The sequence below is a fragment of the Callorhinus ursinus genome, unplaced genomic scaffold (assembly GCF_003265705.2).
Source record: "Callorhinus ursinus isolate GAN/ISIS: 27379988/994484 unplaced genomic scaffold, GSC_fseal_2.0 scaffold1, whole genome shotgun sequence".
Taxonomy (NCBI): domain Eukaryota; kingdom Metazoa; phylum Chordata; class Mammalia; order Carnivora; family Otariidae; genus Callorhinus; species Callorhinus ursinus.
Window position 1 is genome coordinate 110,343,868 of NW_027397063.1, and position 26,914 is coordinate 110,370,781.

Genomic DNA, 26,914 nt, shown 5'->3' on the forward strand with positions numbered 1-26,914 from the left:
TTCATAATCTTATTTCTCTGATGTTCTTTACAAATTTCATAGTTTTATTAGATCGTCATTGAGAACCTAATAAATCAATGTTGAGATCTACAAATACAGTCTAAGATGCACAGCAATAGAAATGGGTATGTGAATTTTTCCCTTAACGTTTTTCTACTTTATTTTTGGATTTATTTTTTAATTTCACCTGGAAATTCTTATTTAATACTATTTCCTGTTTTGGTTTCTGCACATAAGAAGGTCACAGAGGAATTGGGGCACCTGGCTGGTTCAGTTGGTAGAGCATGCAACTCTTGATCTCAGGGTTGTGAGCTTGAGCCCCACATTGGGTATAAAGATTACTTAAAAATAAAATCTTAAAAAAATAAAAAAGAAGGTCACAGAGAAATAAGCATGTGGTAACTACAAGATAAATTTGAGCTAAATATGGTTAGAGAAGAAAGGTTTTCTGTAGCCCTGCCTCTTTAGATCCTATTAGGCTTATCATTCATATTGTACATTCTTGCACAAGGGAAATTACCAGAGAAGAGGGTCAATTCTTTGTGGTAGGAAAAATGATATAATTTGTTGTGAAAGTATACTGTATTTTTAAATACTTAGATTTTAAATAACGAGGAAAAATGATTTCAAATACTAACATGATAGAATTAACCTAGCAGTTGTTAAAAATCCCTTCTGAAAATTATCTAAAATTATTTGGGAAACTACAATGAAACAGTAAATGATTTTTTCTATACATATTACGTATTAAGGCCATTTCTATTTAGCATTTCTCTGTTCATTGCTTTGGTTTGCACACATGCACAGCAGCAACGTCTGGATAGTGAAGGATTCAGTCAGTCTGGATTCCATTCCCTGACTGTAGTGAGGAATGGTATCATTCCAAAGTAGGAAATTTGAAGGATGATAAACATTCACTTATTAGAAGGAAGAGAGGGGTTTTCTTTTAATTTTATTTTAGGTCAAAGTAATATTAGTCTAAAGAGGATAAGGAAGGCGGGCATCATGGAGATACGTGGAGATGGCTTTTCTGAAATTCATTTTATAGCAATACTTTTAAAGAATTTTGCAACTGTAAAAAATTGAAGGAAAAAAATGGGGGTGGTAGGGAGTAATACTGGATTTTTTGCTACTTAGAAAAAGAAACAACCCATCAAGAGGTGGAGATTGTAGGGCGGATACATTGGCTTTGCTAAATCCCCTTCCCCCTCACCCCCCATTAGGGCAAGAATCTTAGCTACTGGATCCCAGGGAGTTCTCATATCCTCTAACACAGTCCATAAGGCTCTGGTCCTGTCTCTCCTAGAAAGTCCTGTCTCTGTCAGCATCTCAGGTTCATCACCAAACACTGTCAAGAACTGAGAAGAGTTTGAAGTTTGACTCTACTTGGAAACTAAGAAGTTAGCCTCCCACAGTTCCATGGATATTGGCAGAAGATAGGAGACTCCTGGGTCAGAGATTAAGGACTTTATTACTCATAGGCATAGCAAACATCACAATCTTCATATTTGCATTGGTTTCCTGTGCTTCTCAACTCCCCCATGGAGCAGTCCAGATTGATGCTGTGCACGCAGTGAGTCTGTGGTACAGCGGAGGAATCTCAAGCTTAGGAAACTTGTCTTTTGTAATGGGCTGCAAGTATATGTGTCTGATGCTTGCTTCAGAGGAAATTATTATATTGGACAGTAAACAAAACTGCCCTCTACTCTGGCGGGAGACACATATTTGGCAACAAAGGCCTCAGTGCCTCTGCTTGCAAGATAAGCAGAAATGAGAGAGCCACGTAAAATGGACTCTCAACAATAAATTCATTATCTTAATTATGGCAGTGGTTTCATGGGTGTATACATATGCCCAAACTCACAAAATTATTTACCTTTTGCACAGTTTATTACACGTCAGTTTCACTTCAACACAGTGGGAGGAAGAAAAGTCTCAGGTTGTTGGGACCAATAGCCTCAATGCCACCAAAGTACTTTTCAGAAAAGCAGAATTTCAGGCCTCATTTCAGATCTTCTAAATCAGATTCAGTATTTTAGTATTTTAATAAGATCCCGCAGTATTTAGTTTTTCGCTTTTTATTTTGAAATAATTTTAGACTTAACAGTTGTGAAAATGGCACAGAGTTCCCCTCAGCACCCAGCTTCCCCTAATTTTTTTAAATTTAATTTTATTATGTTATGTTAATCACCATACATTACATCATTAGTTTTTGATGTAGTGTTCCATGATTCATTGTTTGCGTATAACACCCAGTGCTCCATGCAGAACGTGCCTCTTTAATACCCACCCCCCCTTCCCCTCTAAAACCCTCAGTTTGTTTCCCAGAGTCCATAGCCTCTCACGGTTCATCTCCCCCTCCGATTCCCCCCCCTTCATTTTTCCCTTCCTACTGTCTTCTTCTTCTTCTTCTTCTTTTTCCTTTAAATTTTTATTGTTATGTTAATCACCATACATTACATCATTAGTTTTTGATGTAGTGTTCCATGATTCATTGTTTGTGTGTAACACCCAGTGCTCCACGCAGAACGTGCCCTCTTTAATACCCATCACCAGGCTAACCCATCCCCCCACCCCCCCAGCTTCCCCTAATTAACATCTAACATAACCATAATATAATCACCTAAACCAGGAAATTCACATTGATATAAGAGGATTAACTAATCTACAGACCTTAGTAGGATCTTGTCAATTTTCCAACTACTGTCCTTTTTCTGGCTCAGGATTTAATCAAGGACCCCACATTGCATTTATTTTCATGTCTCCTTAGTCTCCTCCAATCTGACAGTTCCTCAGTCTTTTTTTCTTGACTTTTTTTTTTTAAGATTTTATTTATTTGACAGAGACACACAGCGAGAGAGGGAACACAAGCAGGGGGTAGTGGGAGAGGGAGAAGCAGGCTTCCTGCTGAGCAGAGAGCCCGATGCGGGGCTCGATCCCAGGACCCTGGGATCATGACCTGAGCCGAAGGCAGATGCTCAACGACTGAGCCACCCAGGCGCCCCTTTTCTTGACATTTTTAAAGAGTACTGGCAGTTACTTTGTAGAATGTCCCTCAATTTGGGATGGTCTGATATTTTCTTGTGATTAGGTTAAGGTTCTAAATTTTTGTTACAGTGCTGCAGAAGGGATGTGGCCTTCTCAGTGCATTCTATCAGGAAGACACATCAGTATGTCTTCTTATTGATGATGTTAACCTTGATCATTTGATTAAGGTGGTATCTGCCAAATTTTTCCACCATAAGGTTACTGTTTGCCCATTTGTAACTAATAAGCATATTGTGAGGAGATAGTTTTAGACCAATGTAAATATCCTGTTTCCCATCACACTTTCACTCACTAGTTTGAGTGGTTAGTTCTTGCTGGCAACCATCACTCCTCTACTGTTTGCCTAATAATGGTGATTTTCTATTTACAGTATTTCTTTACATTTATTCATTGGAATTCTACCATAAGGAAGAGCTGTTTCTTTTCCTCCATTTATTATTTATTTGCTTATTTATATCAGTTTTGGTCATTTTTTGGTCCACTTCACATCCTCGTGGCTCACCTTCTTATCCCAGTTGTTGCAGCAATCACCAGCCCAGGTATAACCTGTGGACAGCATCTTGCATCACCATAACTCCTGTTTTCTGGGCTGGGATTTCTCTACCTCCCAGCTTGGAACTGATTCAAATCCAGTCCGTCATTGTCACCCATGATCAAACCAGGAGGTGCTAGAGACCTAACACCCTATGGTGCAACTTTTAAACAATGGGGAAGAGAGCCAGTGTATAAACATGCTCCTCTTCAGTTCCTCACGTGGACGATTCTGAAGGGTATTCTTCACAGCAACTTGCAGTCTCCTGCTCCGTCAAGCTTCAGTGGCCTCGAGCAGGTGATCATCTCAGAAACTAGCTTGGATTGGCTTTTCCTCCTTCATGTTTCAAGCTTCCCAGCCCCTACTCCTGTTCCTTGGAATCATTTCCCAAAATAAACCACCTGTGCAGAAGAATCTGTCTCAGAGCGGGGAGTGGGGAAGGAGAACAAGCAAAGATTTGTGTATTACCAGTCGTTAAATATTTTGACTCTCACCCCAGTATGTAACCAAAACCCTATGAAAACTTTCACATCTACAAAGGAGAGGTGTACAAGTAAATTCATAACAGTAGAATAGAAAAAAAACCCAAATATCTATCAGTAAGAATGGATTATATAAATTTTGTTATTTTTTACGTCAGTGAAAATGAATTACATCAAGACAGATGACTCAAACAAAATGAGCCAATAATAATAATAATTTACAGATGAGTAATAGTTTGACCCCAGATATATGTAGCTCAAAAACATGCAAAACTAAACAATATATTGCTTGGAGTTAAATACGTATCTGTTAAAATTGTCAAGAAAACCAAGAAGATTGTAATTCAGGATAGGGTTATTATGGGGAGGCACACACAAGAGTTCCAGTGATGTTAATAATCTATTTCTTAAGCTGGTACATGAGGATTTATCATTATTCCTTTTTTTTTTTTAAGATTTTATTTATTTATTTGACAGAGAAACACAGCGAGAGAGGGAACACAAGCAGGGGAAGTGGGAGAGGGAGCAGCAGGCTTCCAGTGGAGCAGGGAGCCCGATGCGGGGCTCGATCCCAGGACCCTGGGATCATGACCTGAGCTGAAGGCAGATGCTCAACGACTGAGCCACCCAGGTGCCCCATCATTATTCCTTATACTTCACATTTATATTTTTAGAATTTATTTTTAGAATATAAATCATAAAAAGATTTTAGGTTTGATATTAGGAAGAGATTAGTTTTATTAAGGGTGACTGTGAAATCCTTCCCCTGGCCTAACCAGCTAAATCATTCCAGAAATGAATTCAGGAGAAGGTTGTGTCCCTGGCTGAGGAAATTCCAAGGCATAGAGGACAGTCTCTGGAAGACAAGGCCTCGATTTAACACATTTTTGTATTAAGTGTCATTTCTTTTGTCAAGTCACTGGATGGATTAGGTGTGAAAACAGGATGCTGTTAAAAATAAAGTCCGGATCTGCAACTGTCCAGACAACTGCGGATCTTTTTGTATAATAAAAAGGTGTCATTAAGAACCTGTTACTCAAAAGTGTAGTGTGGCAACACCAGCACCAGGTGGGAGCTGATTGGAAATGCAGCCTCTACACCCCACCTCAGACCTACTGATTCAGAGTCTGAATTTTAATAAGATCTCAAAGTGATTCCTGTGCACATCAAAGCTTGAGAGGCACTAGTTCAGAAGTCCTCTAGCCGCACCTACAGAAAGCAGCCTTCAGCACTGGGAGAGGGGGCAGCACATGCAAGTTCCTCGGGTTTAACTGTAACAAACAAATTGGTGTCTTCCGTGGCCCTCTCTTTGTTGGCCCACATATTTATAGGTAGAGACTTTATTTATTTATGCTTCTTCCCTCTTTCCAACTGTGCTGGGCTATGGATGAGAGTGCCATTCAATAAAAACTTACTGAGCTTCTCTTAAGCACTGAGGACAGGGTGGTGAATAGGATGGCATGGCTCAGAATATCAAGGAGTTTACAAGATACAGATACTAAATGAGTAGTATCTGTTTAAAAGATGCGGTTTGATGGGCAAAGAGCTGAAGATGGGGAGTCAGAGGAAGCTTTACAGAAGAAAATAATCTCAGCTTAGATGAGAAGGCGCATGTAGGTGAGATGTAGGTGAACTGGGGGGTTATTCCAAGCACAAGGAATACGTATGAATGGAGCTCTTTGGGCATTTATATGTGTATATCCCATGCCTTGCGCTGTTCTTGGCATACAATAAGTACTTAATAAGTGTTTGCAGAATCAGTGTGTGTTCTGTCATATTTCAGACATCTACTCTTTGGTATGGGAGATAGTGGAAGCTTTATTTTCCTTTTCAAAGGAAATAGGATCCCTTAATGGGCAAATGAGAAGGAAGAGAGCTGAGTGTTGTGCAAATTGCTAAATTGGAACTGTGAGTGGGAACGAAAAATTGATTTACATGAATTTTCCTCCCTGAAGCAACTTGACAATTTATTCTGTTCTGGAGAATTTTCAGTTTTTGGCTTCAAAACCAAGCTGTTCCTTATTCTGAATTTCTTGGCCTGCTGTGAAACTAGCATTTAGTGTCTTTTACAGCATACCCTGATTAGGTCATGGAAATTCACAGCTAGATCGAACCAGTATATGGAAAATTTGAAACTTTCTCTGCCCATTTTACTTCGTGGTGTTGGAAGGTGTTATGAAACATTGACTTTTAAATCAATTTTTTCAAAAACTATTATTTAATGATCATAATTGCCATCTTTTATTGAACACTTACTATATGTATATTGCAGAGCAAAATCCTCATATTAACTACAAGAGAGTAAGTTGAACCACTTGAATATTGCCAAATATTAGCAATTCATATGGTTCAACTTAATTTTGTCTTCAGACTCTCATCTTAGAAACTTATTAAAAAGGTTTCACTGACAGCCAAAGCCCTCCTCCAAAATTAAGCACTGAGTTTTTGTTACAGATAAGGAGATCCTGACAGACTTATAGCTCCTTATTAATATCCACCCATCTTACCCCCATTAGTCCAAGTGCTGTTTGTCTACCATGGTTGTTTACACATTGTACTGAAGTAGTTTACAATCCATTTCTCCTGCTAGACTGAGTTTCTTGTGGGTGGAGGTTTTTTCTGTCTTGCCCATTTTTGTTTCGTTGTACCTAGAGTGTTTGAAAAGAACTTGTTAACTTGAAACTTTAACAAAATTTCTGGTGGAAACTTAAGAAATACTATTGACTTGTTACTGGAAAATGCATGGTAATCACTCCAGTGGGGCTTTTGCATTTTAGAATCAGTCCAAAGAGTACTGCATTTGGCATTCTTGAACTCCTAGGAGTTTATCTATGTACAATTATGCAGAAATTGTCTCTCCACCCCACCCTGGAGAAAAGTCCAAAGGTGCTCTCACTTCCCTCGCCTCCTTTAGATATTTCCTTAAATGGCATCTTTTCTGCCGCCTTCCCAGAGCACCCCTGTTTAATACAAGCCACCCCTCAAACACCTTTTTCTGCTTATTCCCCTCCCCCAGCACCTATCATGTGATAGTTTACATTTTGCTTATTTCTTTTGCATATTTTCTTTCCCGTCCGCTAGAATGTAAGCTCATACGTGATTTTTCACGTAGGCACTGACAAAATGTTTTAATTTTGAACAAAATGGACATGTATTTGGGGGGTGTCGGCCGCAATTTTCTCTTCAGCTTCTAAATAACATGGTGACCTGGCCTGATTTGGATCCTACTTGCCTGGGTATTGAAGAACCCACATCCCCAGTGGTCTGTAAGCCATTGTCTGAATAATTAATTACGGGGTGCCTCACACGTGGCCTCAAAGTCACTTGTCCCCACCCTCCTCCTCCTCGCTGCTCCCGGGGAGGGGGGGCAGCCATCAAAGGCCTGGGGACTCAGAAATAACCGCCTTAGTTCCTTTTTTCCAAGAGAGATGGGGTTTTCCTGCTTCGGGCCTGGGGGATGGGGTTGGATGGAAAAGTCAAGATTCTGATCCAAGCCCAGGGGAAGGGATGGGGGGGAATGGGCGTGTCTATAATTTTAGGCCTCAGGCCTGCAGCCCGCACCGCAGGCGGCTGGAGAGCAGAGTGTTGGAGTCACCTCGGGGTACCCATTGGGAAGCTCCGGTGAGCAACTGGAGACCACGGCTGAGCGCTTGAGGTCCCGCCCCTTCACCTCGCCGCCCCCTCCTCTCTTTGGGGAGCCTGGGGGCGGGGTTTGTTTACTCCTTGCACGCACCGCCGACCTGGCCAATCCGTGGGGAGCGGCGCCTTACGTCACTCATCCCGAGAGCCAATCGGAGCTCACCGTGCTGCTTCGCCGCCAAAGCTTGCGCGGGGGAAGCGGGGCAGAGGCTGGGTTGGGTGAGGGCGGACGAAGCAGCCTGTAATCTGTGTTGCAGCCGCCGCTGCTTCTCTGCACGCGGGCGCGCTCTGACCCTTCCTTTTCGGGCAGGCTCGCGGGCGTATGCACGGCCGGCGTCCCAGGGCCTCGAACTCCAGAGCCTCCGCTGGGCAGGCCGCGGATCGCCCACCCCTTCCCCCAGTGTGAGTCCGCCGGGACCCGGCCGCCGCCAAGCGCGGGCGCCACAGGAGTGGCGGCGCCAAAGCCGCGCCCCAGGCTCGGAAGAACAGCCCTGAGTGGCCGCCTCGTCCTCTGCAGCGGAGCGGCGGTAAGGTCCGGGGCGAGGGCGCAGGCCCGCATGCCGAGGGCCTCTGGACCCGGCCCCTCGTGTTCCCGGGCAGGTTTCCCTCCCTGCGCCTCGGGGCCCCCTCGTTACGGCGAGTCCCATCTGTTTATTCCCACGCGTTCTCCCAGGCCTGGCCGAGTAACCTCTGAGTGTCGGGGGGCCGGGGCGGGGGGGGAGTCGGAAACCCGAGAGCCCCCCCCCCCCGCCCCAGACACACACAGCAAATTGTGAGGAGGTAGCGTCCCCGTGTCACGCCTCGTGGAAGAGAGGAAGGGCTGCTTTCTACTTTCTCGGTCTGTTCAGGTCTTCAGGGCAGAACGACGGCTTCTGAGTCTGGTTTTCTGACTTTTCCGCCTTTCATGACTCACACGCCTCCATCTGTCTCTGCCAGGTGTATTTCAGAGTTAGAAAGCTTTCTGCGCTTTGAAAGAACCTCGTATCCCGCAAAAGGGAACTTTTCTCTAAAGTAGAGGATCGCTTTTGGGGCCCATACACCTTTGAGAAATTCCAGAGAGCTAAGATCCCTCTCCACAGAGAAGTATAAAGGTTTTGTAGGATCTGTCCGAGACACAGTTTAGCTAAGCGGATGAGCGCTCAGTGTCTGGTACCAGCTTGTGTTATCTTGCATTGTGTGGTCTGTTTCTTCATATGTGAAATAGTAGTGACTGCCTATTCCAGGTGTTTCGAGGAGTAAATGGACCAGTCTGTGGAACGCATTTGGAACCGAGCTCACCACATATTAAGTGCTCTGCATGAGTTAGGCATTTTTATTATGGTCTACCATGAATGCCGGTTCAGAAAAGTGCCCCGTATTGTTGTTTCTCTTTTTCTGTTGAAACAGTTAACAGGCTCATCCCTTTTCATATTTACTGCTGAAGCTCCCTTTGAGCCTTTGATACGTTTCTCTTCCTCATTCTATCTCAGAAGGCTCAGACTCCCTGTCCCACTTATTTGCTCTCTTTTTAGTAAGTCAGTAACTCATTCTCTTCCTTTGCCTCTCTCCCCGAAATCTTAGTTTTGTGTATTTTCATTTGACTTCTATAGCCTGATTTTTTTCTGGGCCACTCGTCTTTTCTCTTAATGGTTTGAAATTATCTTCACCTAATAAATATAGTTAAAGTTATTCATCTGTCCTCTTTACAGTGTAATCCTGATCCAGTCTGTGTTCAAAATTAAATATAAAATAATTTTGTTGATCGGACATTGCATGTTGCTTTTCCTTTTCCTTGGTTTGCCTATAATTTAGCTAAAGCTTTATCACTATCCTATTACTATAATAAATCTTTAATAGTAGTGCCCATTCTCAAGTAACACCAGGAGAAAAATCAAATGTCTAGACCCGGGATTGTCTCACCCTTGTGTACTGGCTCTGGATGCTTTTGTTATTTATTAGAACATCTTGTGCCTGGAACTAGAGTCTAGTCCACTGGCAGACATGGTGTCTGTAGCTCTCTTCTGGCCGTACAGTCACAGTTTCAGCAATGTGGCACCTATATTTAATAAAGGCCCAATACCTATTAAACTTACTTTTGAGTTCTCTTTATTTCTAGTTGTTTAAGAGGGAAAGCGGAATTTTCAAGTGTGTAATGCTTCATATTACCATTCTGTGATCACGTAACTTTCTCCCCAATTCTTTTTAAATGTGTAGTCTGACTGGCACTTTCAAGTTTTTCCCTTGCAGCCAAAAATCTTAACTGCCTGAGCTGTGTGTTCTCAATACAACTTGAAATGGGATGTACAGATGTTTATCCTTAATGTAAGAAGCATTTGTGGATGAAAATTACACACTAAAAGATACCCTAAAAGAGTCAAAGATTGTCTTTTTATAATTAGGAATTGAAATGTGAATGTACATTTGCTTTTTTCTTTAAAACATGATAAGAAGACTGGCTTTGTTTTCTTGCTGTTGATAATTTATGTTTTATAAAAAATGCATGATCTTTACATTGCACCACAGCTTTTTAAAGCCCTTTTAGATATTTGAAAGTTTTTAGAACACGGTGAGGAAACAAACTAAGCAAAAATGAAATTCATGGCAAAGGTAGTGGATGAGAACCTAAGTATTCTGACTTCTAGTCTATTGCTTGTCAGTCAATCTTAACAGTTAACCCAGAACAAAGGGTAAGAAGGGAGAGTTTAAAATGAAGTTTTTAGCAGAGCAGGGAAACTTCTAATTTGGGCATTATACTAGATGTTGAGTAGCACGTTAGCATCTTATTTTTAAATCTTTAAACTTAAGTATGTTTCTTTTGAAGGTTAAATAATAAGCCATACTATCTAAGAATTTACTCACAGTTTACATTGTCACTTGGCAAATTTTACTTCACTTTTTTTCTGACTTTGTCATCATATTTTGACTCTTACTGCAAAATATATCATAATGGCTCTCAGAAGAAACTAGAAAGCATAGAGTTGAGTTTTTTAGATCATAGATTATAAGTTGTAATGAATTTTAAAGATTATTATAGATACTTGCCTTTTCATACTTGAATCCTTTCCATTTTGATCTGAGACATCTTACTGTAGGAATGGGGCATGAATGGATTGTGAACTCTTGGAACAGGATACAGAATTATATGTATTTGTGTATTTTTCTGGAGAGAAGATTCATAGTTATCTATAGTTTCTGAGGCATAGGTATTTGGACATAACGGTATTTGGGTACATGGTTTCCTTTACTGAACCAGAAATTCCATCCTCACAGGTTCTAGTTCTGCTCTTCCATAAGTAGGTTTTCAAATATTTGAAGATACTTATTATATTCCATTAATTCTTTCTTCTTGGGACAAAATATTCTGTCTTTAACCTCTTCCAATGATTTTATTGTTTTGATTTGAGGCTCCTTACATTACTGATGGCTTATTTGTGGATTTTTTCAGTTCATCCTCTTCTTAAAAGTGTGGTACCCACAGATATTAACTGGTAGAGAAGACCATAAATTACCTCTCTGATTTTATGTACTTTAAGAGTAGATTTGCTTCTTTGGCAACCACACTGTACTGTCAATTCATAGTAATGTCCCGGCTAAGAAGACAAACTCTGGAGCTAGCCTGTCTGAGTTTAAATCCTAACTCTACAGCTTATCAGCTGGGTAACCTTTAGTAAATTATGTAAACATTTTTTTGGGCCACAGTTTTCTCATCTGTAAAATGGGGTTTATAATAGTACCTGTCTCATAGGATTGTTAAAAGGAATAGATTGAACACATATTATGTAAAGCATTTAGAATGGCCCCTGGCATTTACGTGCTATATACATTACCCATTATTATTGATTTTGTAGTCAACTAAAATTCTTGAGTTGTTTTGTCTATGTTTCCCAATTCTTTAATAGAATTTTTTTGGGGGTAGGACTTTATATTTATCCAAATTAAATTGTCAGATTGGTTCCATTCTGTTGACTTAAAAAAAAAAAACTGATTTGGTCATATGATAATTATGGGCTTATTTATATATCCATAGATTTGATAAACTATACGTTTGATAATGCTGACATTGCCTTCATGCAAATTTATTAAAATGTTGACTAGGCAGGGCTAAGAACAGAGGTTTGCTCTGCTAGAGACCTCTGTTAAGGTTGATAAAAAAAACAGCTCAGGAATTCTTTGGCTCAAGTCGTTCAGACAGTTGGAAATCCAACTAATTTAGCATTATTCACCTTAAATATTTCCAAGTTTTCACAAGAAATATATAAGAACTTTAACAATTTCAATTCTTCCTAAAACCCAGATAATTTTATGTACTTCATTTTTTAAAAATCCTACCAAATAATTTTATATACTTCATTAAAAAATCCTATCAGTTCAGTAACTGTCAAGAGCAGTAATCTGTCATTATTTGTCCTTAATTAACACTATACTGGACAGTATACAGTGTATGTTGGTTACTGTCTTTCCTATGTTCACAAACTTGTCTCTGTAATGATTCTAGAATCCTGGCTGGAGTTATGTTTAACTTCAAGAAGGTTGACAGAATCACCTTTCTCCTTTTTTTTTTTTTTTCCTTAAGTAGGCTCCACATCCAGTGTGGAGCCAGAAGCGGGGCTCAAACCCATGACCCTGAAATCAAGACCTGAGCTGAGATGAAGAGTCAGATGCTTAACTGCCTGAGCCACCTGGGCACCCCCTCCTTTTTTTGAATAGCAATACTGCATCTCCTGTCTTTAGTCTTATAGCAACCTTTCCTGCTCACCATAGTTTCTGGACAGTTGTGAGCAGCAGCGTGGAAATTTCATCTGGAGCTGCATACCTTGTTGAAGGTTTGCTTGGAACAGTTAGGAATTCTCTCTAATCTTCTCATTCTCATTGAGTTTCGGTTTTCATTAATTCATTGATTAAATTTATTAAATGCCCCTTTTACACAGAATACCAGTGTTTGCTTCATCCCATGCAATCTGAATTTTCTTGATAGAGGTGCCTGAAGCGAAAAAGTAGTCCACATCCATTTCTCTCCTTTTCTCTCCGTTCCTGCTGTTACCATAGTCTGGGCCTTCTTTCTTCTGTGGCCTACAGTAATAGCTTCCCATTGACCTTCCTTCTAATCTTTTTTTGTCTCTAATGCTTAAGCATTACAGCCAGAGTCATCTTTGTTTTTAAAATGTGTGGATTTCAGGGGCGCTTGAGTGGCTCAGTCGGTTAAGCGTCTGCCTTTGGCTCAGGTCATGAGATTGAGCCCTGCATGGGGTTCCTTGCTCAGCAAGGGAACCTGCTTCTCTCCCTCTGCCCCTGCCCGTGTGTGCTCTCTCTCTCTCACTCACTCCCTCAAATAAATAAATAAAATCTATAAAAAAATGGATTTTTAAAAATCTTTTCTTCCCCATTGGAATACTCTGTAATGATCTAATTAGATTTTTAATTTTCAGTACTTTACAACTCCTTTAGTATTTCTATTTACTGTTCTTTTAAATTCAAGCCCCTTACCCACCCTCCCCCCAAACCTTCCTTATTCTTAGGGATGATATGAACCATCAGCCAGATAAGCAAGGAGAGATGGTGACTCCCCACCAGCTGGTCTTTGTGTGAGTCACTCAGCAGACAGATATGGAGTGCTTACTATGTTACAGGCACTGTGTGAGGCACTGAGTTGACAAAGGAACATGACATAACTCAGCCCTTCAAAAATTCTAAGTGCAGGGAGAGGCGCCTGCGTGGCTCAGTCATTTAAGCGGCCCACTCTTGATTTCAACTCAGGTCATGATCTCAGGGTTGTGAGATCCAGCCTGTGTAGGGCTCTGTGGTGGGCGTGGAGCCTGTTTAAGATTCTCTGTCTCCCTCTGACCCTCCCCCCTTTTCCTCCCCCCACCCCCCCCTGCTTAAGTGTGCACTCTCTCAAAAAAAAAAAGAATTCTAAGTGCAGGGAAAGATAGAATAGAGGAAAGTATTTGGAGAACCAGAAATCTTTTTTTAACACTAAAAAACATAATAATTTTTAACAGATTGTATTTTACTTTAAAAAGAGCCAAGTATGTTGTTACTGAAGAATGAGTTTGTTAAGGTGACCAATTCAGTCCTAGTTAAGTTAAATCGAATTGTAAAATAGCAAACTTATAAATGTGGAAAAATAGTACATATTTCACAACTGCCAACATAAAATGTTTAATCAAAACTAGAAGCAGAAGGGGGCTGGGGGGCTGGGCAAAAAGCTGTGAAGGGGGGTGGGAGGTACAGGCCTCTAGTTGTGGAATGAGTAAGTCATGGGGATGAAGGTACAGCGTGGACAGAATGGTCAGAGGAACTATAATAGTGTCATATGGTGACAGATGGCAGTTACACTCGTGGTGGGCGTAGCATAGTGTATAGAGATGTGGAATCATTATGTGTACACCTGAAACTAATGTAACATTATGTGTCAGCTATAAGTCATGGGGATGAAGGTACAGCATGGACAGTATGGTCAGAGGAACTATAATAGTGTGGTATGGTGGCAGATGGTAGTTACACTCGTGGGCGTGGCATAGCGTATAGAGATGTGGAATCACTATGTGTATACCTGAAACTAATGTAACATTGTGTGTCAGCTATACTTCAATAAAAAGATAAATAAAAATAAAAATTAACAATAAATAAAAGCAGAAAAGTGGTTATATAAACCTATTCCCACTTTCTTAGAGGCTCCATCCTCAGAAGCATACAATGAGATGCTGCCTTCAAAAAAACCAAAAAACCAAAATACTGGGAGCACTCACTTCTCTTTTATAGTTCATGGAAGAGTGGACACTTAAAAAAAATCAATTTGTTAAGTTTTTCTTCACAGCATCCTTGAAATTGTGGTGGTAATATAAAGCTACCTATAAAAGAGAAGGATTTATTAAATGTTATTCAAAGGAGAGAAAGGGATGATAAGCAGTTAAGCTCAGAACATATACAACTAACAAATGGTGATCAATAAAGTGACTTTTAGGTTGGTATTTGGAAAACCTGTTAGGTAAGTAATTCTGTACTAATTAATACATTTTTAGCTGTAAAAATCTTTATAAGTAGAAAATTTTGTGAGCATAATGATTATGTATTTTGAAGTTGGATAAATCTGTATTTACAGGCAACAGAATATATTACCTGTGCAGGCATTCCAAGAAACATAAACTGAAAATCAGTGTGAAAAATTCCATCATTATGTATGAAAAGCAGTAAAATTTTTGCTGATGTTAACATTCTGACTAAACATGCCATTAAATTCATACTATCCCTAGACATACTGTATCACAGTTGCTGTAAAAATAGCTACTAAAGTATTCTCTCTTCCTGAATTGAATTATTTTCTTTTATTGTTATTGTATCAGATCCAGTGGTATTCTTGGGATAATCAGGACTATTAGATACTACAACTCTGAGAAAGATCTGTTTCGAGTTACTAGTTTTGTAGACTAGTTAAAGTTATGCTTTAGGGAAAGAGTTCAAAACAATTGAATTTCCTCTCGATATAAGTGACATAAAATAAGTTTCAAGAAACTGAAATGCCAAGCAAAAACATGTGAAATTAATATTAAGGAAATGACCTTATAGAAAGGGGTCACTACAAACAAAACACTTCTCCCTCAGAACAAAGAAATTCCAAGAGAGATGTGAGAGAGATCATAGTAAGTAAAGAAAATAAGAGATTTTATTGATATAAGCAGCTCATTGAAAAAAATGAAATCCTGTTTATAAGGCCATTCCTCCATAATCTGCAAAATGTAAAAGACCATGATATATTTTCTAGGATTAAGTAAGAAGATAAAGATCCACGGTCTGAATATTTTGTATTCATTATGAATTTATAATGGCTTACTTTACCATACACCTACTATGTGATAAGGATCTCAATTAATTCTCCCCCAAAGTGTATGACATAGGTTTAATGCCTTTCATTTTACAGATAAGGACACAAGTTACTTTACTGGGATCAGAAAGGCAGTAATAGCAGAATGCTATGCAGAATGCAACATGAATCTGTACGAATGTGTATGAATCTGTATGACTCTAGTGCTAGTCACTTCACTATATTGCCGTTCTAAAATACTGTCTTAGGACTTTAACATTCATGGAACAACCCAACAATCTTTATAGCTTCTTCCTAGTTGGTCTTTCCAGTATAGTTTCTGTTTTTTTCTAGAGTGTTGTGAATTCATCCAAATACAAGTGAGTGAGTGACTTGAAAATTAGCCATTGTTTTTGACTGATCATCCTTTCACTACATCACTGTTTACTAATTTATTTTTTTAAAGATTTTATTTTATTATTTATTTGAGAGAGAGAGAATGAGAGATAGAGAGCACAAGAGGGAAGAGGGTCAGAGGGAGAAGCAGACTCCCCGCAGAGCAGGGAGCCTGATGCAGGACTCGATCCCGGGACTCCAGGATCATGACCTGAGCTGAAGGCAGTTGCTTAACCAACTGAGCCACCCAGGCGCCCACTGTTTACTAATTTAAAAAATAGACAGTTTCTGTGTAATGTATGTGATATCCTAAATTCAGCTGTATTTTAGTTAATTGGTTAAATCATGATTATGAACTGTGTGAATTTATTATACTGATGGGTTTGCTGTGAATAAAAATAAGTACATACTTAGATAAGGCATTAACCTAACTTCTTTGTAACATAAATAATTTTGTTTTATTGTAAGGTCTATATTATGTGTCACATGTCCTTTTGAATTAATCAAAAATTAAATATATGTAGGCTAAAAGAAAAAATGGATATAATGAAATGATGTAAAATCTTGATGTGGGGATGAGAGAAGAGAAAAAGGCTAAAAGTGTTTCCAGAAAGTAAGAAGGATAAAAATATGATGGCAAATATTAGTGGTAGTGTTTGTTGTCAGTCACAGAGCAGGAGTACCATGTATTTTGTAGCCACAGATGCGGTGGCCAGTTCAGTTTATGTCTGGGAAATTGAATAGGCAACAAGAAAATAAGTGTATTTAAAAATAAGATTGATAGTACATATCTTCATGTACTCTAGATAGCAGTAGAAAGTAGAATAGATAGCAGAAAAGGATTTTTTTTTCCTCTTCCCCTTTACTCTAGGCATATATTGAAGCATTCTGACAAACTGCTGAATGGAACTCAGATTGGCTATCTATCTAAGTATTGAAACTCTCTGACTTATTTAGTACTTATTCCTGTTTCTGTGAAATTCACTCCAGTATTTTACCCTGGAAAGAAACAGTTTGACTCAGATTGGCCTTCAACGAAAACAAAAAAACTATTAACTTGACTGACTTTTACATAAAACTTTTTTGATTATTTTTTATCATCTTAACTTCCTCAAGGGTAGAATAATCCTCAGCCCATCATCTAGTTATTTATTAGGCTTCCTAGAACAATAGGCAGAACATGAAGCAATTTTTCGTGTTGTGACTAAAGCAGTTTTGATGAATTTTACGAAGTTAATCTACATCTATTTTAAGTAACCAGTCTATGATTGGTAATATTTTTATGTCCAGTATTAGAAGTTCTCACAGTTTACATTTCTAGTGCTTACTGTATGTGAATCTTATTGCATCTGATATTCCCCATTAAGACACTTCCTGTTTTATCTCTTCTTTGTCTTAAGAGTGTGCTCTAGGAGATCAGGTGGGTAAGGATGAGGAAGTAAAGCAGGCCAGTTGTGCTTTCTGGATTCTTCTGGGCTTAGGGTCTCAGGTTTGTCTTTTTGACTTCTAGTATTAATATTTGGCTGTTACCAGGGATGCCTGTGTGGCTCAGTCGGTTAGGCGTCTGCCTTTGGCTCAGGTCATGATCCCAGGGTCCTGGGATCGAGTCCCGCATTGGGCTCCCTACTCAGTGTAGAGCCTGCTTCTCGCTCTCCCTCTGCCTGCCGCTCCCCCTGCTTGTGCTCTCTCTCTCTCTCTGTGTCAAATAAATAAATAAAATGTTAAAAAAAATTGGCTGTTATCCATTTTAACATTTTCTAAAAGAAAGGCTTTCTTCATATTTTTAATCCCATTCTCCAGAGTTAAACTCATGTTTTTAAAAAACTATACTTTTTATTGAAAAGTGGTAGATTTTTTAAATTCCACAGATTTTCACTAACTAAATAACAACTGTGTAACCAGCACCTTAGATCCAGAAACAGACCATTACCAGCACCTTAGTATCCCTTTGCAGTCATGAACTCCTCTTCTAGGGAACTAGCCTAACTTCTAAGAGCATGGATTGGTAAATAACCATAACCACATCTACTTTTAGTTCTTTTGATGGTTATCACTCTTAATGGTATAATTATTGCTCTGTTTCCTTAAAAAAACTTTTTATTTTGAACTAATTTTAGACCTACAGGAAAGTTGTAAAAGTTGTACGGCAAGTTTAATTATGTCCCTCAGCCCATTTCCCCTAATGTTAACATTTTATATAATTGTAGTATAATTATTAAGAGCAAGAAACTAACACTGGTACAATATTATTAGCTAAACTACAGACCATATTTGAATACTGTCAGTTTTTTCACCAATGGTCCAAGATCCTGTCCAGGTTCCTACATTGCATTTAGTTGTTATTTCTATTTAGTCTTCTCTATTGTCTAATAGTCTTCAGTTTTTCTTTGTTGCATGACTTTGACACTTTTGAAGAGTACTGATTGTATATTTTTCAGAATCTCCTCTATTTGGGTTTGTCCATTGTAGTCTCATGGAAGTGCATTTACACATTTTTGGTAAAAATATCACAAAGAATGATGTGTCTTTCTTTCTTCACAGAACATATCAAGGGGCTCATCATGTCAATACATTTTATCATTAGTGATGTTTACTTGGCCACTTGGTTAAGTTGATGGATGCCAGGCTTCATTTTTTTTTACATCCAGATCTCTAATCCTTTGGAATTTATTCTTGTGTATGGAGTGAGATATGGCACTAATTTTATCTTTTTCAAAATGGCTACCTAGCACTTTTTATTAAAAAGTTCATCTTTTTAACTGGTACAGAAAAGCATTTGAGGGAATCCAACACTTTTTCATGACAAAAACACTCAACAAACTAAGAACAGAACAAAACTACCTCAACATAATAAAGACCATTATGGAAAGCCCACAGCTAACATCATACTCAGTGGGGAAAGACTAAAAGCTTTTCTTCTAGAGGTACCTGGTAGCTCACTCAGTTGGGCGTCAGACTCTTGATTTTGGCTTGGGTTGTGATCTCAGGGTCATGGAATTGAGCCCGGCATCAGGTTCTGTGCTAGGTGGGGAGTCTGTCTGGCATTCTTTCGCTCTTCCTCTGCCCTTGTGCACACGCGCATGCATGTGTACTCTCTCTCAAATAAATCTTAAAAAAAAAAAAGCTTTTGTTTTAAGTTCAGGAATAAGACAGGGATGTCTGCATTTACCACTTCTATTTAACATAGTACTGGAATTCCTAGCTAGAGCAATTAGGCAAGAGAAAGAAATAAAAGGCACCTAAATTGGAAAAAAGAAGCAAAATGATCTCTGCTTATAGACAATAAGATCTTATATGTAGAAAATCCTAAAATTTTCCATACAAAAACCTGTGACAACTGATAAATTCAGCAGAGTTGCAGGATAAAAAATCAACACACAAAAATCAGTTGCATTTCTGCACACCAACACAGTGAACAATTCTAAAAGGAAATTAAGAAAATTCCATTTAGGATAGCATGAAAAAGAATGAAATGCTTGGTACACAGGTACACTGAAAACTACAAAACATTGCTGAAAGAAATTAAAGAAGCTACAAATGGACAACCTGGTCATGGATTGGAAAACTTAATATTGTTAAAATACACAAAGTGATATACAGATTCAATGCAATCCTTATCAAAATCTCAGTGATTTTTTTTATGGAAATAGAAAAATCCATCCTCAAATTCATATGGAATCTCGAGGGACTCTATATAGCTAAAACAGTCTTGAAAGAGAACAAAGCTAGAGGACTTACCCTTCTCAATTTCTTTTTTTTTTTTTTTTAAAGATTTTGTTTGTTTATTTGACAGAGAGAGAGACACACCAAGGGAGAGAACACGAGCAGGGGGAGTGGGAGAGGGAGAAGCAGGCTTCCCGCCAAGCAGGGAGCCCGGTGTGGGGCTCAATCCAGGACCCTGGGATCATGACCTGAGCCAAGGCAGACGCTTAACGACTGAGCCACCCAGGCACCACCATCACTCTTCTCAATTTCAATACTTATTGTAAAGCTTCAGTAATCAGTTAATCAGTGGACTATAATAGTCAAGAGTAAACCCTTGCGTATATGGGCAGATGATTTTCAACAAGGGTGTCAAGACCCTTTAATGGGGAAATGACAGCCTTTTCAACAAATGTTGGGAAACAATATCCACATGAAAAAGAATGAACTTGGACCTTACTTTATACCATACACAAAAATTAACTCAAAATGAATCAAAGACCTAAACTTAAGAGTAAAACTACAAAACTCTTAGAAGAAATGGTAGGGAAGAAACTTTATGAGTTTTGATTTGGCAAAGATTTCTTGGACCAGGGGAACCAAGGTGGTGCAATTGTTTAAGCATCTGATTCTTGGTTTGGGTTCAGGTCCTGATCTCAGGGTTGTGAGATAGAGCCCCACATGGGGCTCTGCACTCAGTGTGGAGTCTGATTGAGATTCTTTCTCCCTCTTGCTCTCCCTCTGCCCCTCCTGCTCTCTCTCTCTCTCTGAATAAATAAATCTTAAAAAAAAAAAAAAGATTTCTTGAACCTGATACCAAAAGCACAAGTACCAAAGTAAAAATAGGTAAATTGGACTACATTAGAATTTAAAACTTCTCTGCATCAAAAGACACCATCAACAGAGTGAAAAGACAACCTCTGGAATGGGAGAAAATATTTATAAATCATACGTCTCTTAAGGAGTTAATTCTAGAATATATAAAGAAATTCTACCAAAAAACAACCTGATTCAAAAATGGATAAAGGACTTGAATAGACATTTCTCCAAAGGAAATACACAAATGGCCAACCAGCATATGAAAACAAGGAAAATGCAAATCAAGACCACAAGGAGATATTACCTCACATTTTTTAGGATGGCACCCATCAAAAAAAAAAAAAAGAAAATAAAAAGTGTTGGTGAGGATGTGGAGAAATTGGAACCCTTGTACACTGTGTTGGTAGGAACAAAAAATGGAACAGCTACCACGGAAAACAGTTTGGAAGTTCCTCAGAAAATTAAAAATGGAATTACCAGGGTGCCTGGGTGGCTCAGTTGCTCAGGTCATGATCTCAGGGTCCTGGGATTGAGCCCTGCATCAGGTTCTCTGCTCAGCGGGGAGCTGCTTCTCCCTCTCCCTCCACTGCTCCCCCTGTTTGTTCTCTCTCTCTCTCTCTCTCTGTGTCAAATAAATAAAATCTTTTTTAAAAAATGGAATTACCATATGTTTCAGCAATTCCACTTCTGGGTATATACTCAAAAGAAACTGGAGTTTTGGGGTGCTTGGGTGGCTCATTCAGTTAAGCGTCTGACTCTTGGTTTTGGCTCAATCATGATCTTAGGGTCATGAGATTGAGCCCTGCGCTGGGCTCTGCACTCAGCGCAGAGTCTGCTTGAGATTCTCTCTCCCTTCCCCTCTGTCCCTCCCCCTGCTCATGCACATGCACACACACACACTCTCTCTCTCTTAAATAGATAAAATCTTAGAAAGAGTAAAGTCTTGAGGTATTTGTGTACCCATGTTTACAAAAGGTGGAAGCAACCCACGTGACCATCAACAGATGAATGGATGAGCAAAGTGTGGCATATACATACAATAAAATATTATTCAGACTTAAAAAAGGAAGAAAGTTCTGACACTATAACATGGATGAACCCTGAGGACATTATGCTAAGTGAAATAAACCAGTTACAAACAGACAAATCCTGTATGATTCTACTTATATTCTACTTGAAGTAGTCAGAACCACAGAGACAGTAAAATGGTGGTTGTCAGGAAGTGGGGGGATTGGGAGTATGTGGAGTAATTGTTGAAGGGTTATGGAGTTTGTTTTTCAAGATGAAAAGAGTTCCAGAGATTGGTTACATGAAATTTGAAATACTTGATGCTGCTGAACTCTACACTAAAAAATGGTTAAGATACCAAATTTTAGGAGTGCCTTACTAGCTCAATTGGTAGAGCATGTAACTTTTTAAGTAGGCTCACGGAACTTGAACTCACAATCCCAGTCAAGACCTGAGTCAAGATCAGGAGTGTGATTCTCAACTGATTGAGCCGCCCAGGCACCCTGAGCCTGCAACTATTGATCTCGGGGCCCTAAGGTCAAGACCCAGGTTGGGCGTGGAGCCTACTTAAAAAAAGAAAAAAAAAAGATAGTAAATTTTATGTTGTGTGTATTTTACCACAATTTTAAAAGTCACCTAAAAAAATATCTACCTTCACTCAGTGATTGGAGATGCCACCTTTGTCATATACAAAATTTTCATATATATTTGGGTCTGATTCTGGACTTTCTATACTATGTCCCTGATCTGTTAGTCTATTCATGAATCTGTTACCACAGTGTTTTAATTACAGAAGCTATCTAGTATTTTTAATGTCTGGTAAGGCTGTTCTCCATATTTTTTTGGTACTTGGTTTGTTTTTTTTTTTAAAGATTTTATTTATTTATTTGACAGAGACACAGCGAGAGGGGGAACACAAGCAGTGGGGAGTGGGAGAGGGAGAAGCAGGCTTCCTGCTGATAAGGGAGCCTGATGCAGGGCTCAATCCCAGGACCCTGGGATCATGACCTGAGCCAAAGGCAGACGCTCAACTGACTGAGCCACACAGGCGCGTCTTTCTTGGTTATTTTTGAATGTTTTTCCATATCAACTTTATTTTGTGTAGTTTTGTTTTTTTTTTAAGCAGGCTCCACACCCAATGTGGGGCTTAAACTCAAGATCTGAGGTCAGAAGTCACACACTCTACTGACTGAATCACCCAGGTGCCCCTCCATATCAACTTAAATATCAACTTGTGTAACCTCATAAAATGGCTTGTTAGTATTTTTATTGGGATTACATTGAATGTATAAAGTTAGGGAGAATTTATGTTTTTATAATGTTCAGTTGTCTTATTCAAGAACAGGATATGTTCATGTCTTCTTTACTGTCTTTTAGGACATTTAAAAAATTTCCTCAAATAGGTTTTTTTTTTAAAGAGCTTTATTGAGATATAATTCACATATCATAAAATTCACCTTTTAAAGTATACAATTCAGTCATCTTTCATGTATTCCAGATATGTGCAACAATCACCACTACCTAATTCCAAAACATTTTCATCACCCCAAGAGGAATGATATATCCATTAACAGTCACTCCCCATCCCCTTCTCTCTCCTGCCCCGGCAACAAATCTACTTTATGTTTCTGTGGATTTGCCTACTCTGAATATTGCATATAGTTGGAATCATACAACATGTGGCCTTTTGTGACTGGCTTCCTGCACCTAGCATAATACTTTCTAGGTTTTTACATGCTTTAGCATGTATCATACTCCATCCCCTTTTTATTGCCAAATAATACTCCATTGTATGACTATACCACATTGTGTTTATCCATTCAACAGTTGGTGGACATTTGGGTTTGTTTACACTTTTTGGCTATTATAATAATGCTGCTATGACCATTCATGTACAGGTTTTGTGTAGACAGACGTTTTTGGTTCATACCTAAAACTCGTATAAGTTTTATACATTTCTTGTAATCTATTCTTAAGTATTTCATCTTTGCTTTTGGGTTGTCTTTACCATTATAATCCTTCTGGTATTTACTGATTTTTGTTTTTCAGTACTTTTGATGTTGTTGTTGCTATACATAAGTTTATAAATTCAACTGTAATTTAACATTGATTCTATTTTTGCCTGGGTTCGGTGTAAAGGTTATGCTGACCTCATCAAATAAGGCATTGTTTAGAAGAGAATTCTTTGGAAGACAATGTGTATTCTTTCATTTGGGGACAGGTTTCCCTATATGTCTCTTAGATAAAACTTACTAATTGTGTTGATGAAACTTTATAACCCTTACTGACTTTCCTTTTTTGTCTACTAGGCTCATCATTACTAAAGATATGTGTTAAAATCTTCTTGTATAATTGTAGATTTCTCAGTTTCTCCTTGTACCTTTGTCGTTTTTTGCCTTAACATTTGTAAACTGTGTTATAAAATACCTTCAAATTTTGAGTATTTGTCTTCCTGCTGAAAACCTTTAATCATTATATCCTCTCTATCCTCTCTAATGCTCTTACTGTAAAGACCATTTGTCTATTTATAGAGTCACATTGTCTTTCTGTTTTCGTTCTCTGAAGGTATGCTTTTGATATATCTCTTGCAAAGAGCAGTTGGATTTTGTTTTGCTTTTTGTTGTTTATTTTAAACCCAGTGTGTCAGTCTTTTAAACTAATGAGTTTATTTAGGCATTACTTTTTACTATCTATGTATACTGCTTTTTCTGTGCTGCTTGTTTTTAGACTTATTTATTTTTAGAGGTGAGGGAGGAGCAGAGGGAGAGGGAGAATCTTGAGCAGACTCCCTGCTGAACGCAGAGACCCATGCAGGGCTCGACCCCAGGTCCTCAAGACCATGACCTTAGCTGAAACAAAGAGTCAGACACCCAACTGACTCAGCCACTCAGGTGCCCCTTTTTCTGTGCTGCTTCTATTCTTCTTTCCTGCATGCTTTTGATTATTCTTTTATACTTTCAGGGGTTGTCTTTATATTTTTAGTGAGTATATTTAATTTAACCCAATATTTCCTAAACAACACCAGACCCATAGAATTCTTTAATTCCGATCATGCGTCTCCATTCTTGTATTATTTTTGTCCAGGCTGTATTTCCTCCTGTTTCCCGCCACCCCCATTTTTCATCTTTTAAAATTACTCAGTATAGCTCTTGTACAGATGATGTTCGTTTATCTTTACTCATTTCTTTTTTATTCTTTTGTTCCTCTTTCTTTTCTTTTGCATATTCAGTTTAGTTTCCATGTTCCTGAAGTATATTTTTTGGATGTCTCTTTATTGAATGTCTACAAAGGTAAACCCAATGAAGATGTGTTTATTTCACCCTTATTTTTGAAAAATAGTTTAAAATTCTAGCTTGTCGGGGCACCTGGGTGGCTCAGGCGTTAAGCATCTGCCTTCCGCTCAGGTCATGGTCCCGGGGTCCTGGGATTGAGCCCCGCATCGGGCTCCCTGCTCCGTGGGAAGCCTGCTTCTCCCTCTCCCACTCCCCCTGCTTGTGTTCCTTCTCTCGCTGTGTCTCTCTCTGTCAAATAAATAAATAAAATCTTTTAAAAATAAAAATAAATAAAGTAAAAAAAAATTCTAGCTTGCTATTATTTTCCCTTACTTGGCACCTTAAAGATTTACTTTGTGGTGTTTTTGCTTTTAATATTGTTGAGAAGTCTTCTGCAGTCTAGTTGTCATTCCTTTGTAGATAATCCGTTTTTCTCTCTGATTTTTATCCAGTTTTTTTATTGTGGTAAAGTACACATAACATAAAGTTTACTATCTTAGCCATTTTTAAGTGTACAGTTCACTGTCCAGTACATTCATACTGTTGTGCTACCATCACCATCATCTCCAGAACTCTATTCATCTTGAAAAATTGAAACTGTTCTCATTAAACACTATCTTCCTACTCTCTCCTCCCCTTAGCCCCTGACAACAACCATTCTACTGCCTATGATTTTGACTACTTTAAGTAGTCATGTAGGTCCTATAAGTAGAATCCTACAGTATATGTCTTTTTGTGACTGGCTTATTTCACTTGGTATAGTGTCTCCAAGGTTCATCTGTGTTGTAGCATGTGACAGAATTTCCTTCTTTTTAAAGGCTGAGTAGTATTCCATCATAGCGATATGCCACATTTTGCTTGCCTGTTTATCTGTTGATGGACACTTGGGTCCTGCTGTGAACATGGGTGTGCAGGTATCTTTGTGAGACCCTGCTTTCAGTTCTTTTGAATGTATACCCAAAAGTGGGATTGCTGGATCATGGAATCCTATTTCTATTTTTGAGGAACTTCTATACTGTTTTCCAGAGACCATTTTGTATTCCCACCAGTTGTGCAGAAGAATTCCAGTTTTTCTATATCCTCACAACACTTTCTGTTTTGTTTCCCTTTTTTTTTTTATAGTGGTCACCCTAATGGGTGTGAGGTGGTACCTCACCATGGTTTTATTTTGCATTTCTTTAATGATTAATGTGTTGAGTGTCCATGTGCTTGTTGACAATTTGTGTATCTTCTTTGGAGGTCTATACAAGTCCTTTGTCCATTTTTGAATCAGGTTGTTTGTTTTTTAGTTGTTGAGTTTTAAGTGTTCTCTATATATTTTGAATATTGATCCCTTATCAGATATATGATTTACAAATATTTTCTCCCATTCTGAGGGTGCCCATTTTACTTTGTTGATAGTGTTTTTTGATGCATGAAATTAAAAATTTTTCCTTAAACCCTATTTATTTTTTTCTTTTTTTTGCTCCTACATTTGGTATCATTCTTTGCCTGCTCTTACGATCTCTTTCTTTTTAATGTTTTGCTGTGTCTACATGAATTGTTTTTGTTTTGTTTTGTTTTTAGTTGGAGGTCATTGTGATCTCTGAATCTGAGGATTTTTAGGAGATCTTTTTATTCTCCTGGTTCCCAGAGTCTAGAGCCAGAGGGAGACATTCTCTTGTCTTTTCTTAAATGTTGGTTGATTTTTCCCTCTCCCTAGTCCATCCTTTCACTGAAAATGTGTGAAAGGGGGTGGGGAGCCTCAATTCCAACTCTTAACTTCATGTGGTTCCCAAGGCCTTGTTGATTGTCACTGTAGAGCCATTAAAAGCTGAGGTTTGGTTATTTATGTTGACAAATTCCTCCATCGCAGCTGAAAGCTTTGGTTTTTTTGTGAGCTCAGTGTTTGAGAGAATATTTAATTTCTCCATTTCTAAATATTTTGTTAAGGTGACGTTTACAGATCATTTCTTTCACTGCGTTGCTAGAAACAAATATCATATTTTTATATAATTTCTTTCCTTTTTTCCTCTTTTCCTTTTCTGTAATTCTTTTGTAGTTGGGCATTCTGGATTGGTGTTCTGATTTTTTTTTTTTAACTTTCTGTTCTACTTTGTGGAAGGTTCCCTACCTACCTTTAAAAAAAAAAAAAAGAGGGGCACCTGGTGGCTCAGTTGGTTGAGCGTCTGCCCTCTGCTCAGGTCATGATCCCAGGGTCATGGGATCCAGCCCTGCTTCAGGCTCCCTGCTCAGC

General features: G+C 38.7%; 1 protein-coding gene across 5 annotated transcripts in view; it reads left to right on the forward strand.

Annotated features, from left to right (window-relative positions):
• The first annotated feature begins 7,905 nt into the window (after positions 1-7,905).
• TFDP2 (transcription factor Dp-2) overlaps positions 7,906-26,914 on the forward strand; it is a 167,109-nt gene continuing 148,100 nt past the window's right edge. For 3 of the 5 annotated variants that reach the window (XM_025881214.2, XM_025881218.2, XM_025881223.2), the window contains exon 1: positions 7,906-8,228. The gene's annotated coding sequence lies outside the window, so the exon portion shown is untranslated. The remainder of the gene's footprint in view (positions 8,229-26,914) is intronic. The other 2 variants (XM_073899240.1, XM_073899236.1) reach the window with 2 other exon arrangements.